This window comes from Passer domesticus, chromosome Z (genome assembly GCF_036417665.1).
Source record: "Passer domesticus isolate bPasDom1 chromosome Z, bPasDom1.hap1, whole genome shotgun sequence".
Classification (NCBI taxonomy): Eukaryota; Metazoa; Chordata; class Aves; order Passeriformes; family Passeridae; genus Passer; species Passer domesticus.
Window position 1 is genome coordinate 66,913,573 of NC_087512.1, and position 15,127 is coordinate 66,928,699.

General features: G+C 39.1%; 1 long non-coding RNA gene across 1 annotated transcript in view; it reads right to left on the bottom strand.

The window, feature by feature from the left end:
• LOC135290671 (uncharacterized) overlaps window positions 1-15,127 on the bottom strand; it is a 61,792-nt gene that overhangs the window by 20,856 nt on the left and 25,809 nt on the right. The window contains exon 2 of the long non-coding RNA XR_010353441.1: window positions 590-730. This is a non-coding gene — a long non-coding RNA (uncharacterized LOC135290671). The remainder of the gene's footprint in view (window positions 1-589; window positions 731-15,127) is intronic.

A 15,127-nucleotide genomic window follows, 5' to 3' on the forward strand; every position in this document is an offset into this window, starting at 1 on the left:
CTGCACAACTTAGCAGAGGTGTGATTGATTAAGCAAGAAGGAACAGAATTTGGGCATCCTGATGAAATTTTCCCCGGTCCACTCAGTTAACATCAATCCGTTTTATTTGGGTAGTTCTTGAATACTAACTAGATGATTTCATCCACTGGAGAAAAATGTGTCATGATACCTTTAGGTCAATATTACTTGAACATTTTGTTCTTGAATAATTTATAACTGTTAGTGATTGTCTGCCTCTTCACAATCATCTTCCTTGTTCTTTGGTAGGGTGCTATCCATACAGGCAGCATTGGTCTGTGGCAGAAACACATGGTCCTCTGAGAATGAGTGTAACCAGTAGCAAAGACACAGTTTATGCAAGCACAGTTAGGCTGTGCACTTAGTCAAAACTGCTATATTAACAAATCCCACACTTAATCAGTAGAACAGCATCTTCTCCAGAGTTGCAGAAGCACAGGCTGGATGGTCAGGATTGTCCTGCTGCAACCCTGGGCCAGCAGCTGTCTTCCCACAACTCTCCTGCTGTGCCCTGACTGCTGACTCTGGGCTTCATGGAAGTAGGCTCTGCCCAGCACACCTGTGAACTCACCCTGTACCTGGTACCAGCAGACATGCTTGTTCTCTTGTTCTCTCCTGCCAAGGAGCTTCTTCAGGTAGCATATCCACATGGAGTGGAAGGGACAGAATTCTCTTCAGCTGACAAAAATATTTGGTAGGTTGCTTTGGATACCTATGGAAGAGCAAAATCAAAATCAACAGACACATTATTACATAAGTTAATGATTCCCTTTTCTTCCCCAAAAGGCTGACTGTCAAAGGGCTTGAGTCTTTGTCCCTAGAAGCATTCAAAAACTGTGTGAATGTGGCACTTAGAGACATGGTTTATTGCTGAATATGGTGGTTGTACTACTTTGATAGTTGGACATGATGATCTTAAGGGATTTTTTCAACCTTAATGATTCCATGATTTTATTGTTCAGTGTTGGACCTGCCAGAGTTAGATTAGTGGTTGGACTTGATTATCTTAGAGGTCTTTTCCAACCCCAATAACTCTAAGATTCACTTGGTGTTATAAAACATCTAACACTTCACTCTAAATTAAACACATCCATCTCATAATATTGAGATTCATAAATACTGTCCACATAGAACAAAGCAAAATATTTTGATTTTATTTTTTCAATTTTAAAAATGATAATTCTGCAAAAAGTTTGTATAACAATGATGACATGTCAATTATTATGTCATGTCTCATCATGTAAAGTAACCAAATGCCTTTTTTCAGATCATCAAAATCCAGGGCTCATTTTGGTGCTTTTTTGCCTGTCTCATCTAGTCAACCTGCTAAAATATGTTTCTATCTTGAATTTGCCTGGCTTTTAACACTCTTTAGCATCAGTGGATTAAAAAAAAATCAAATTCTTGGTAATTTGATTAAGGAGAATGTGATACAATTTGGATTGAATATACTCTGGACCTCTTTAGATGCACTTGAGCCAAAGAGAAGTGATTTGTATTGGGCATATGTGTGAAATTATATAATGGGCTGACCTTTGTAGCAGAAATACATGGCTCATTTTGAGGCACAGGTTTCCCTGTGATAATATATTTCTAAAGAGAAAATAGGGGGGAAAAGGTAACCAGACCACATCAGTCAGAGTAGCCTAACTGAGCCAGGAATGTGTCATCTTGAATTTCCTTCCTGTCAGAAACACCTTATATTATCAGCAAAGAGGAAAACCTATTACCATTACTTTTACATTTCTTCATGATATAAAAGTGAGAGAGAGAAAAAAATGCTTTATTATATACTCCGCTAAGAGTCTCCACTGGACCAAAAAGAGTTTTCTTCACCTCATGAAACACAAAGAGGTTTAAAGAACTACATTCAAGCTGCTGTTACGAACACTGTCTTGCTCCAGAAAAATGTTTGACAGCTGCTAGAAAGGAAAACAGTTGTGTGCTGTAAAGACCTATCCATAAGGCTTGTCCTAATGACAGTGGATACCTGATACCCATTGGCCCAGTCTTTCAAACTCTTTCATATGTCAGTCAGAGGCACAGGGAAAATTTGCTGCCGCAAAGCCTTATCTTGCGGAACACATAGATCATACTATATTCTACTTGGCAGAGAGGCCACACACATCTACCAATGTGCTGTGCAGCTGGTGCCACTGGAGGGACATGGTAAAATGTGGGGAAATAGAGGCTTCTCTTGCTGGGTGAGAAGAATGCCAGGTGTCATTTGGGCTGCAGTGGTGATCCAATGCTCTCTTGGCCAGCAGGACGGTGTTTTACCAGTTTTGCTTTTGAGATTTAACACATTGCCAGAGACATCTGACAGCCTGGGTGAATTCTGGATGATTTTGAAAAATGTGTGCTCTAATTCAGATAATGAAATGACCACCAGAAGCATCAAGAACAACAGATGGGAAAACTAACCCACCTCATTCCTATTCCTATTCCTCAAGTAACTATGAGGCAACTGGAGCTCTTTGATGTGAGGTTTCTCTTGTGTGACTCTTCTCATTGCTTATACTATTGATACAGGTGTCCGACGGACTTGTGTGCTACAGAAATCTGTAACTACTGCTTGTGATAGTGATGTGCTGATGGTGACTGAGGCAGTGCTTCCAGGTGAGCTGTGGGACTACTTCATTCTTCTGCCCAGATGGGTTGTCTACCTGCCTGCCAGCCACAAGAGGCAGTGCTCTCACAGCCTCTTCTGGAGTGCTTACAAGAAAGAAAAACACTAAGTAACTGAATTAAGGATCTCTTCCTTGTTTTTTAAAATCTACTTATGTATTTCTTGCAAAGTATTTCATCACCTGCTTTGTAATAGGACATTAAATCTGAAGGTATGGTAGAGACACAAAGGCACAGTAAGCTGACCTGGGAATGGCAAGAGTAATTATACAGGCTCCTGGAAAGCCATAGGATTATATTTATATTTGAATGCCAAGGAGGCAAAATTATTTAATACAGGAGGGTGCCCTATTGTGTTCCTCATCTGTGTGTGCACACACGCACACAGAGATGTATAGGTATTTACGCATGTGCAAGCTATTTCTGTAGAGTCAAATGAAATTTGGATCAAGACACAAATCATCTGAAACATCAAGCTCTCTTCTTAGTCGAAAAATGACCTTTTCACAAGTTAAATGTACCTTTTCAAGTGACAGCTCATGGAACGAGAGGTAGCAGACATGAGAAACTTGCTGACAAATGCCATCCTTGTTTTATTTCAAGGATCTAGGGCAAAGGGCATGTTGGAAATTATTAGGCCAGAAAAAAATTGACATGTCAGACAGGCAGGCATTTAAGCTCCACAAAAGAGTTTGGGGGGAAATATATTAATTCCTTAGACTTATATCCTGACATGTAATAAGTTTTTAATCTACTGGTTTTTGATTTCAGCATAGTATGCACAGATTCTGAATGCAGTAAATTCCTCTTAATTGGAACAGATTGGAGAGCTATCAGCTATCACCCTGATTAAGAAAAGACACCCCTAACAACAAGTCTGACAAAATTGCTCTCTGAATTTTTATCTGGCAGAACTGATGAATTTTCTGCTATGCCTAAAAATTTAAGGCATTTATTGCCATAAGAACAGAGCACAATCCTCAAAATCAGGTGAAATACTCTGTTCTATCTGATAAAGATTTTTTTTAAGTTAGAAATTTCTATAAAAAGAGACTCAAATTTAGAATGCGTTGTTGGCACAATTTGATTTATTTAACCTAAGCTGAAATGAACTTTTGACAATAAAATAGTGTAAACTTATATTTTATTTTTTGGCTAATCACAAAGATAGTTAGAACTCTCTCATATGCCAGACTTGCTTATAATTTTTAAGAAAACTGAATTTCTAGCTTCAAAGCAGCTGTATTTTTCAAGCAGTTATATGCAGTGCTAATGTAACAAGTCACAAAACAATTAAGTTACTACATAGCACTGAGGGATTTTTTGCTGTCATTTGGTGGGTTGCAAAACAGAGGATTTGTTCATTAAAGTTGCTAGGCCGTATCTACTTCTATACACATTATGATATTGAAATTATTTCCCAGGAAAACACTGTTACTCACTAGAAATAATATTGGGCTATGGTGCAATTGAAGTAAAATAAAATGTACTGTGAATATAGCTAAACAAAATGTAAGTACAAAATACAGATATATGAAAACCACAGCTTCCATTTCAAAAACAGTGGCATCTTAATATTAACTTACACACTGATGTAAGAGGTGAGGAAGGGTAAATGGACTTGAAACTCTCTATTTCAACAAGCACCATGTGCTTACTTTGCATGCATGGATAGTTTGGCCAAACCATCAAGTTTGTAACGCTTTATGTTACATCTCTAGAAAACATGTGGCTCTTTAGACCACAGTCAGGTCTTCATACCAAAACTTTATGTCCTTAAAATTAAAATATAGGTAACAATTGTCTGAAGACTAATGCCATGACTCATTGTCATACATTTGTCCATGAAAATACAATGTCTATTTCACTATATATAGTGAAAAAAATTTTGTTAGCCCTAATAATAACTTAGACTAATCCCTAGAGTTATGTATCTTACGTATGTAGTTATGTGTGGAGAATAAAAATTACTCAAGAAAGCACACATACATAGATACTGTGTACATATTCAAAGCTCTGTATATATTCAACTTTCTACTCTTCGTGCTGATAATAAATATTTGGTACAGAATGATTGTCCACTACTAGGAATGCTGCTGTCACTTTTTCAGTAGCTAAAAGAGAATTGTAGATTTTAACACACCATTATTAACTTATATTAAAAAAAGCCTGACTGAAGATATTGTTGTTAATTTTCTTCCAGGAAAATGATCACATTCAGTCAATCTTGACAGTTCAAGATAAGTCCAGACTAAACCTCACCTTATCTTACTGTAAACAACATTGTCTGAAGGCTTTTTGAAAATATTATCTTCATTTCCTGCTCTTGAAATTGAAGGTTACTTTCAATTGAAGGTTGGAAAATCCTTACTGGTACTTTCAGCAGAAGACTGGCAGCTACTCTTTGTAGCAGTGACCTGGCACACAGCTGTGGGAACACCCATGTCCTGTCTGCTTGCATATGTGGACTCAGACTTGGGTTTGTTCCTCTGCAGATCAGTTGTAGATGATTCCAGACTGAGAAGGAAGGTCCAAAACAGCTGCTCAGTGCTTGGACATGGTGGATATACCAGAATCTTTAAGCTTTGAAGAGGTCTTCAAGATCATCTAGTTCAACCATCAGCCCAGTATCACCATAATCACTCCTAAACTATTTCCTGAAGTGCCACATCGAGATGCCCCATGAATACTTCCAGGCACAGTGACTTTACCACTGCCCTGAGCAACTTATTTCAGTGCCTGACTACTCCTTCAGTGAAAAAAACCTGTCTAAGCTGAACCTCCACTGATGCAACTTTAAGGCCAAGCCCTCTTGTTCTGCCACTTGAGGCCTGGCAGAAGAGAGTGGTGACCACCTGCTACAGCCTCTCTTAGGCAGCTGTAGAGAGCAATGAGGCCCCCCAATCCTCCTCCTCTCCAGACAAAACAATTCCAGCTCCTTCATGACACTTTGTTTTCCAGAACCTCCACCAACCTGGTTGTCCTCCTTTGGGTGAACTTCAGCACCTCTAAGTCCCTTTTAAAGTGAGGGACCTAACACTGAACTTGGGATTCAAGGTGCAGCTACACTAGAGATCAAGACTTCATAACTATTTAGATTAACTGCTACAGTCTGGGGCATGGTATTGTTCCAACAAAGCAACTCGGTATGATCTGCAGCCAGGTTAGAACTTGCATGAGGTTTTAAGCCTTGGCTGCATTTTTTTTTTCCTCTGGATTGTTCTGGTTTGTGGTTTCAAATTACATTTTGGCTGATGGCAAATCACACAATGGTACAATGTCCTGAATATCAGAAGGAATTGGTCTGAATGTTATGATTTTGGAGTGGGTGAGCATGGAAGACATTTTTGGCTTTAGTTCAAGTGTTGTTATGTTAAATTATATTATTACACTAAATGAGAGTGAAAAAACTGAGAATTCTTATTACAAATTGAGATATTGATATGCTATTATATACCACAGGTAAGGATATTTACCATATACAGCACTGTTTGCTGCATAAAACTAAAAATACAAATTATTTTTTTTATTTAAAACCATGTATTTCTTAGCAGTTTATCATGATTTTCTGAACTTGCACCATTCACTCAGACAAACAGAGAATTTTTCATTTTTTTCAGCAGTAAACCACTGCCTCCTAGTTCTCCTCCATGGGCCTCTAGGTACATTTTATTTGGCTTCTGAAATAAGTGAATGAAAATATTTTTAGAACTTAAAACCTCTGGTATTGGTATTGGTTCTCTCTGGTTCTTTGGACTCTTGGCTCATGACAAGCCTTTCTTTAAGCTCTACATAGATGCTCCCATTAATTAAGTCCTGAACTGTTTGAGTTAACATTTCTTCTAAAGCTCTCATTTTTAATACTTTCTCAACTCAAGAAAGTCTTAATATCTATGTAAACATCCAATCTGCTCCAATCTTGGATCCTGCTGAAGCCTTTGCTCCAGATATGTGTTGTTGCACTGAGTCCCAAGTACTCAGGATGTGCACTGGGGAAAGAGCTTCAGTGATTAGAGGTCCATGGTAGGAGCTGCAAAACAAGTCTGGTTTTGATCTCTTTCTTTGCCAAGAGCTGTATGAATTGGGTCAATTCTTTAAAAGTTATTTATAATAAGATGTTTAGCACATTTAAGGATCTTGTTAGGTATGCCTGAGTGATGCTGTGACTGAGGGGTCTAATTTTTTGGACATTACTCTATTTTTATACTCCTAAATATCTCCTTTATAAAGCTCTCTCTTTACCTTTCTGTGGCTTCAGCTGTGCATAACTCACTAAACAGATTACACCTCATAGTTCCTGTAGCTCATCCACCTGTACAAGATAGCAAACACACGAGTCCTGGTGGGAGGAATGCAAGGCTGGTGCCTGAACAAGCTGGCCCAAGTGCCCGGAGCATGTTGCACCACAAAGCCAGCTCTGGGAAACCACAATGCCACTGCTGCTGCTGCCGGGGGAGGATGGCTCACCAAGGGAAGGCCAAACTTGCCCTGCCTGCAGTGTCACTCTGTATATCCTGGAGAACTGTTCTCCACATCTTCTTCCCATCCTTGTTGGAGCTTCTCCTCCCCTAGCTCCCATGGTTCCTGGATTACCCCTGCTTTGTCACTCCTCGGCACTGGTTGCAGCAACTTGGCAAGAGCTCCTGCATGCAAAAGTGCTTCACTGTGCTGGTGCTGAATGTGGTACCTGCAAGCAGTATTGGGTTTCTTCAGAGACAAATCATTCAGATTTCCTCCTCCCCCAAAAGGCATTTAGATGACACTGAAGAAATATTGCATTCTAAACTTCTTTCTAATGAAATCATTGGAAGTTACAGAGCTACAGTAAATAAATATATAAGTAAAATGCCTGGCAGTATTTGGCATAATTTATTTATTTCTCTTTTAAAACTCAACAGTTAACACACCACTTCTTTTAGTAGCTTGCATGCTAACACTCTATATGCCATTCTTTGTTTCCCTGCCAGTTCTTGCAGTTCTATCCTTCCAAAACAGAGTAAAACAATGATGGAAAGCCTGAAATGTCCTTAATAGCACCCTAAGAGCAATAAAAACATGAATCTTATCCTTACGACTAGTAATCTACTTAGACTTCATAGTAAGGACATAGTGCACTTTATCAAAAACAATTAGTCAAGATTCTGTATGTCTATAGGAGGATTTTAAACAGATGACCTTGTGCAAGCCTGTGTTACTTTGTATGAAGCACTTGTGAATTTCCTTGAAACTGCTAATAGGAGCTGAGGGAACAACAGACATTAGCGAGCCAAATATCCTTCTCCTTCTGCTGTATGTTATGCTCAGCAGTTGCATCAGCTAAAAAACTCCATGTTCTCTTGAAATCCTGCCTGCCCAGATCCAAGTCTGTGATAATGTGCACTATAATATTTTCCTCAGGACTATCAATTCTGCATTTAAAAAACACATAGCGCTCTGTAAAGCAGCTGCTCTGGAGCCTTACAAACAGCTTCTCTGCATTGACCAAATCAGCATGACCTATGGAGACCTATTTTTCTTTTTTTTTTCATCAAATTCAGGGACTGACAACTCATAGAAGATTATATCTACTGTTCTTTGATCACTCTCATGCAGTCTGAATAGTATGGTTTGCTTCTTTTGACAAGACAAGCCTGAAATGCACAGTAAAAAATACAGGATTTCAAAATTTCAGCAAGGGTGCATGTATCAAAGCTGAGAGTCTGACAGCCTAAGTCTCATTTGCAGAACTAAAAATGCTGATAACAGTCATGGAGACAGAGAGCTCTCTTTCAGCATTTGCTGCACTTTTTAGCTTGTGGTGTATGACTGTCTTGTGGTTTTGTCTCCCCTGAGTTTATTCAGGTGGAGGTATAAAACTGGTGAGTGCTAGAGAAGGTCAATGTTATGTATTCATTTTGTTTTAAATAATTTATGATATTTCCTGTTTCTGCTTACATTAATTGCTCTCAGGTGTTGAAGAATTGCTCAGTGAGTTGCCTTTTAATTTGCTTCTTTAGAAAAGCAGCATGCTGCTTTTCTGTGTACTGTAAGTAATGTGTTCAAGGCAGTACTTTCTAACTGGAGGTTAATAAGGGTGCACTGACTGCATGTTTGGCTGCTATTGCCTCTCTGCATGTGTGCATATATGAGCTTGTGGAAAGAGAGGATGATGAGGAGAAGTGCAGGCAGTGAAGATACTCAGATTCCTCTGTGCCAATGTTTAAAAGTATAATTTATGTTCCATATTTTCAGTCTGTATATTCCTGATTCAGGAAAGCCCAGACTACTCAACAGTTGTTGTTTTCACTATAGCTAGTATCATTCCAATATTCAGCATCTGCAAGGACCTGGACCAGGAATAATATATTTTTCATTTTTCAGTTCTGTTGTGGGATTTATCTGATTTGTTACAAAAAAAAAAAAAAACACAAAAAACCAAAAAAACAAAAAAAAACCAAACCAAAAAACACCAAAACCAAAAACCAAAAACAACAAAACCAAAAGCAATGAAAGCTACTGAAAATTGAAGAAAAACTGGTTTAGAGGTATCATGCCTACAGAATAGCAGTAGTATTATCATTAATTTCTTCTTCCTTAATGTGCTCTTTCCTATTCAAATGCAGAGTTTCTACAATTTATGATTGCCAGTGAGTTCAAATCATGCTGGAGGTACACTCTCTGAGGGGAATTATATGACATTATTTTATTTAAACCACTATATCTGTGTTCTGTTGCTATCTTGATGATCTTCCATTGCATCTAAACGTTCTGGTGGAGCAGACAGTCTTGCATTTTGTTTGAGTCTGGATTGACATAAGCCAAATTGTTTATCTGAAGTGAAGATCAAACAAAGGTGTCAGATGGCTTTGAATTCCAGCCCTGTCACACAAAGCAGTCTGTATGTGTGATTTTCACTTTTGTTGGAACTGGTCAAGGACAAGGAGAGCTCTCTCTTTTGGGTAGTGCCTACTGACTACACCTATTGAAATTTACATATTTGGTTCCAATTTTTATGGGACAGCTTAGTGGCTCATGACCTTCGCAAATATTTTATCATTTTTGGAAGATCACATTGGACGCTGTCTTACTGTTTTCCTTTTCCTGTCCTGGCAACTAATCTACCTGCTGTCTTCCATCTTCCTTGTTATGTAGCTGTAGCATGATTAGGCTAGCCTTATTTCTCAGAGTTCCTGAAGGCCTAAGTATATTTCATGGCTTTAAGATGTCTGCCTTTTTTTTGTTTTGCTCTACCTACATGTTTTCCAGGAGTCTTTGGAGCTTTCATTTCCCTGGGTTCATGGTATCCCTGCCTTTGGCTTAGGGAAAGATGCTGGTGTGGCTCAAGAAAAAAAAAATCCAAAGAGCCAGACATCAGCTACATGTCAGTGGTAATAAATCTGTCTTAGTGGTCCCCAGTGTTCCAGTTTATAGCCCAACAGCAGCTGCTGCATATCTGCATATCTGATTATGGACATTGCCCTCAGGTGGGTACCAGATTGGAGTATGAATCTCAGACTCCTGCATCGCTAAAGAATTGTTGTTGTCAAGAAAATGCCCATGGTAGGACACAGTTCCCATGCCCACTCCAGCAGTGTACAACAGAATCTCTGATCAATTGCTGAATGACAGGGTTCAGAAGGGGCAAAGGCGGGAATATAATAACTTTCCTGGGCTATAGAAAAAGTGAAAAAGAAGGAAACTCCCATGTTAGGGTGACTGCAGTGTTTGCTGCTGCATCGTGCACAGTGAAGACTGCAGTAGTCCTCATCTCTCTGCATTGCCATGATGAAGGCCACAGTAGTCATCATATCTCTCTATGTTTCCATACTCAGCCCCAGTGCTAGAAATCTTGCCACATCGGATTGCAACCACCAAACATTCCTGCTCTGTCCTTGCAATCCCTTGTTGCAAAGACAGATGCTAGCAGCTCAAGTTTGGCCTTGCAATTTGATTACCACTGGTTAAAAAGGGAACTGTGCCTATGGTGTGCATGCATCTGTACTAAAACCCATATGCTTGACCTTAAAATAAGTCACAAACACTAAAGACAGTAAAAACACACTTGGTCTGGGCTCTAAGTTTGGTGAGCTCCCACAGATGCATGTTTCTTGTGTCTGTAACCCTGGAGGATTTCTGAACCAAGCTCTCTATACTAGTATGATAGGTACTCAATATTGTGCAACACATTTGGAAAGTTTGGGGGAAAAAGTATATATATATGTAATATGTGAATTTTTCCAAAAGAGGATCTACTTTTTAAAGTAGACAGCTATATAAGTCTCGCCTTTCTCCCTTGAAAACAAAATCCAGCTTTATTTCAGGGAAATGAGATAGCGGACTAATTCCTTTGCTATAATAGGGACATGTATATATGGTCCAGCTGCTAAAATATGCCATGCAGTCACAAGTTTTCCACAGTGTTGTCATTTTGACCTTGAACCTTCTGGCCAAGGCCTTTTGGTTTTGTATCTCCCAGGCAGAACAGTCCTTCAGTGCTAGCAAATGCGAGCTTTAAGTGCTAGATTTAGTGCTGTCACCTCCCCAGTATACAGGGAGACCCCAAGGATGAAGTTGGCACTGATGCCACATGCCCACTCCTAGGATGAAGATTCAGCCAGCCTGCCCAGATGCTCTCATGGAGTGTGCACATCTCCTCTCCCTGAAAGGGCAGTTTTGTCCCTACAGCTTGGGAGACAGCACTACCCTGATTTGTGCTAAATATTTTTTTATTATTTGTATCATCCACTGTATCTGAATGTCCTCTCAAACACAGAACACAAGTCAATAAGCCCAGCTATTTGGTATTATTTACATTATACTGGCATCTCCACTGACCTGAAGAGCAAAAGAAAATAACAGGGCATATTTGAGGCTTAATAAAACATTGCAGTAGGGAGTCTTTTCTGAGCCATTACAAGCATTTGCTGGAAGTGCATTTGCTGATTTAACAAACTGGTTAGGACAAATGTTTAACATGCTGTTGTAACGATATTCAGATGCTTTTCTTAGTATTTGTTGATCTGCAAAAAATGTGTCCTTGCCCAATTGCGCTAGAGAGTGGATTAAATAAATAAATAAATGCAATGTGATGCGTTTGCACAAAAGCGTAGCAGTGACTGCCCCTGACAGATGGAAAAAAAGTCAATATGATGTCTGAGACAGCCCAGGCTCTGCACTGCAGAATAAATTACATGATTCGCTGAATGCCTGGGCTTCACACAGACATACACAAAATTGGAAAGATAAAAGCTTGCATTGGCTTCAGATGATATTTACTGCCTGATGGATTTACTAGAAGCCCCAGTACAGTCATACTGTATTGAATTATTGGCCTCTATTTAGCTGTGTGTCCGTCGAAGCTTGAGTGTCCATTTAAGCGTAAGTGAGCTGGAGCCCTGCCAAGGCTGTTTGAAGCTTTGTGTACAGAGGGAGATGCGAGGTAATGGCTACTAGCTTGAATAACAGGGGACTTAGGGATGCTGGGGATAGACAACAAAGCATAAGGTGCATTCTTATCAATATTAATGTCAACATAAATATTAATACAGGCTGCCTGGCACATCATTTTGGAATGATTCTTGTTTTCTTTCTATTTTAACACAAAAGGCTGGAGATTACTATGATTTCTTTCTCTCTTTCTCTCTCGGAAGGGGGAGTTTTAAAAAGACCATTAGCTTTACAGCAATCCATTGCCTCAGCAGCACGATTTCTACAAGGCAAAGGAGGCAAATGAAATGCTAGCTTAAAGAAGTATACTCTACCAATAAAACACCTGATTAGACTAGCAAGATACTGTACAGAGCTGGTGTTAGGGATTGATGATTATACTGCACCAAGGCATATCAGTTAGGAAGCAGCAGGTCACTTACAGAGGGCCCCATGAGATGGCTACAGCATTGCTGTAGCTACAGCACAGGGCAGGCAGGCTGAGTGTTTAGCTGCTTAACACATTGGCTTGCGTTTCAAGAAGCCTGGGGCTCTGTTTTTGGCCTGGCCCTCACACATGATGAGTTTAGCTTGTGTAATGGTTCAGCACGCTGGGTGAGGGAGAGTGCCTCTGAGAAATGGCTGTCAATTGCAATGCTGCTGGGTAGAGGGTTTATCCAGTTAACTACGCTTCAAGAAAAAAAAAAGGAAAATAACCCTCAGACTGCATTGTGCTGATCAGCTGGATTGGCAACAAAAATGAGCAGGATTTTGCTCCAGGTGAATTAGTTGCAGTGGCAATGTGAAGGAAAGAAACAATGGGAAATGATGTGCCTGTGGGAGTAAGGAAGCACACAGACCAGGGAAAGATGAGACATTATTTTGAGACATGAAAAAAATGCATCACAAATCTTCCATCATTTTCCAGATAACATTTTCATGTCAGGGACTCTGACTCACGGTTTCTGGCAAGTTGTAATGTGAATATTTACAAGGTTATTGCTCTCAGCTGTCCCTTTGTGCTGCTGCCAAAGGTTACTGCCCTGAAGTGGGCATGGCAGATGTGAATATGTACTGGTTCCTCAGCTGCCCTAGTTCAAAGCTCACATACTAAAACAAGCCACAGCAGCAGAAAATGCCTCAGCTGAATCCAGGAGAGACAGTCAGAGCTCACAGTTTTGTCCATTTTCTTTAGAAGCATGTGTGGTATTAAGCAACTATTTGCTCTGAATTTTCACTGATAGTGCTAATAGAACTGATTTTACCAATAAAAACTATTTATTACTGAAAAAAGGGGAGGGAATATATCTAGCTACTGCCTGATAATGCGAAACAGGAAGATTTGGATTGAAAGACCTTTTTATGAGGCATTCCAATAGTTTTGTTGCTTTCTTTTCACTTCCTTCTTCATCTGAAATCACTCCTTGCTAAATATGAAATGGAGCTACTACCTATCTCTGATGGCAGAGGGAGTGATCTCTCCAGATTCCAGTGTGTTCAGGGCATCTGTGCAGTGCCAAATCAAAGGTCACTTAAAAATCAGGCAAGGAGAAAAACAATATATATTTGGAAAAGTCTCTGGACACATGCATCTTTCATAGAGTGAAGAGACACATTGCAACTTCCTACTGTAGCTGCCTCTCTTAACACTGCTCCTTTACTGTCTAAGGACTTCTGGGAGTGGTACCTCAGTTTGTCACATTTTCTCTTCATTGGGCTGAAAAGCTTTGATTTAAATGATGTTATTTGACTTGTTAGGAGTTAGGTACCATTGTGGCAGATGAGATCTGAAAAAGCTCTCTGGCTTTAGGTGCTGTGAAGCAAAGATTTATCCAGGCTTTTGCATCACAGCTTGATGTTCACTGTGTGGTTTTCAACTCGCTGATAAGAAATGCCATTACCTTCATATCTTCTGTCATATCAAGACCCATTAAGAGATTCCAAGAAGATCAAGACAGAATGATAACTACTGAATTTCTTTAAGAAAAAAAACTAAACCAATACAAAAATCTTAGCTGATAGCAGGACTTATAAGAATGCCTGTTGAATTAATTTCTAATAGGGACAGAACTATGTAATCTCTGGTAACGCCATAAAATAGTAAATAATTCCTCCAAATTATACATTATGACATTGCAAAATTACTCCTGGTTCCTTTACGGTATGATTGCCTTACATTTTTTTCTGCAAAATTAGAGAGCCATGGGAAGGAAGATGTTTAATGAGCAGCCAGGATAAGCTTTTCTTCTTGCACATTGCCAAATCCATCTCTTCTTTGTAATATACAAGGGAAATTGAGACTCTCATGTCTCAGTCCAAATGTCTATGACTTCTCTAACACTTCAAGGTCGAATGTCAAACTTTAGCCTTCTGGAGTGCCTGCCTGTAGATGTTCCCAGATTTAATGCATGCAATCTATTCTAATTATCTTAAAAAATTCAAAATATACTTCACTCATGAGGGAAAAAAAAAAATCAAAAGAAAGTCCCAAGCAAATGTTAAGCAGCATATTAATGAAGCAGGACTAATTGCTTTGAAAAGAATAGTTATCTGGGTTCCAAGATTAGTTACATGTGCTCTGGTTAATAAAATGAAAACCTTGCACATTTGAAAGTCCTTTGTTTCATCCAGATATTTCCACTTTGTCTGCAATTCAATGTTGTAAAATACTGTCTAAAATTCCTCAGAAGGCAGTGAGTGTCTTTTCAAAAAACACTGTGTTTTCACATTTTAATACCCCTTTATTCAGTGTCCAGTAACAAATAAATTCTGTGATAAGTCTGAAACACTCAATTTGTCTTGGATAGAAAGTTCCTCACTTCTGTGGAATATAGTTTCGTCACATTTGGGAAGGAAAAGAAAAAATTTTCTTGCTTTGCCTGTGTTAAACAAATTCTACTAAACTTCTCTTTGAAAATTTAGCACCCCACATGTCATAGGGAAGAAATAATATTTGGATTTTTAAAATAAGAGCAGTATGTTTTGCCACTTCTGTGAACAATGACCAAGGACAATAAGACCTTTAAAAACCAGTTTATTTCTCAGTCAGCAGTATTTTCTGGTTTATTAGGAAACT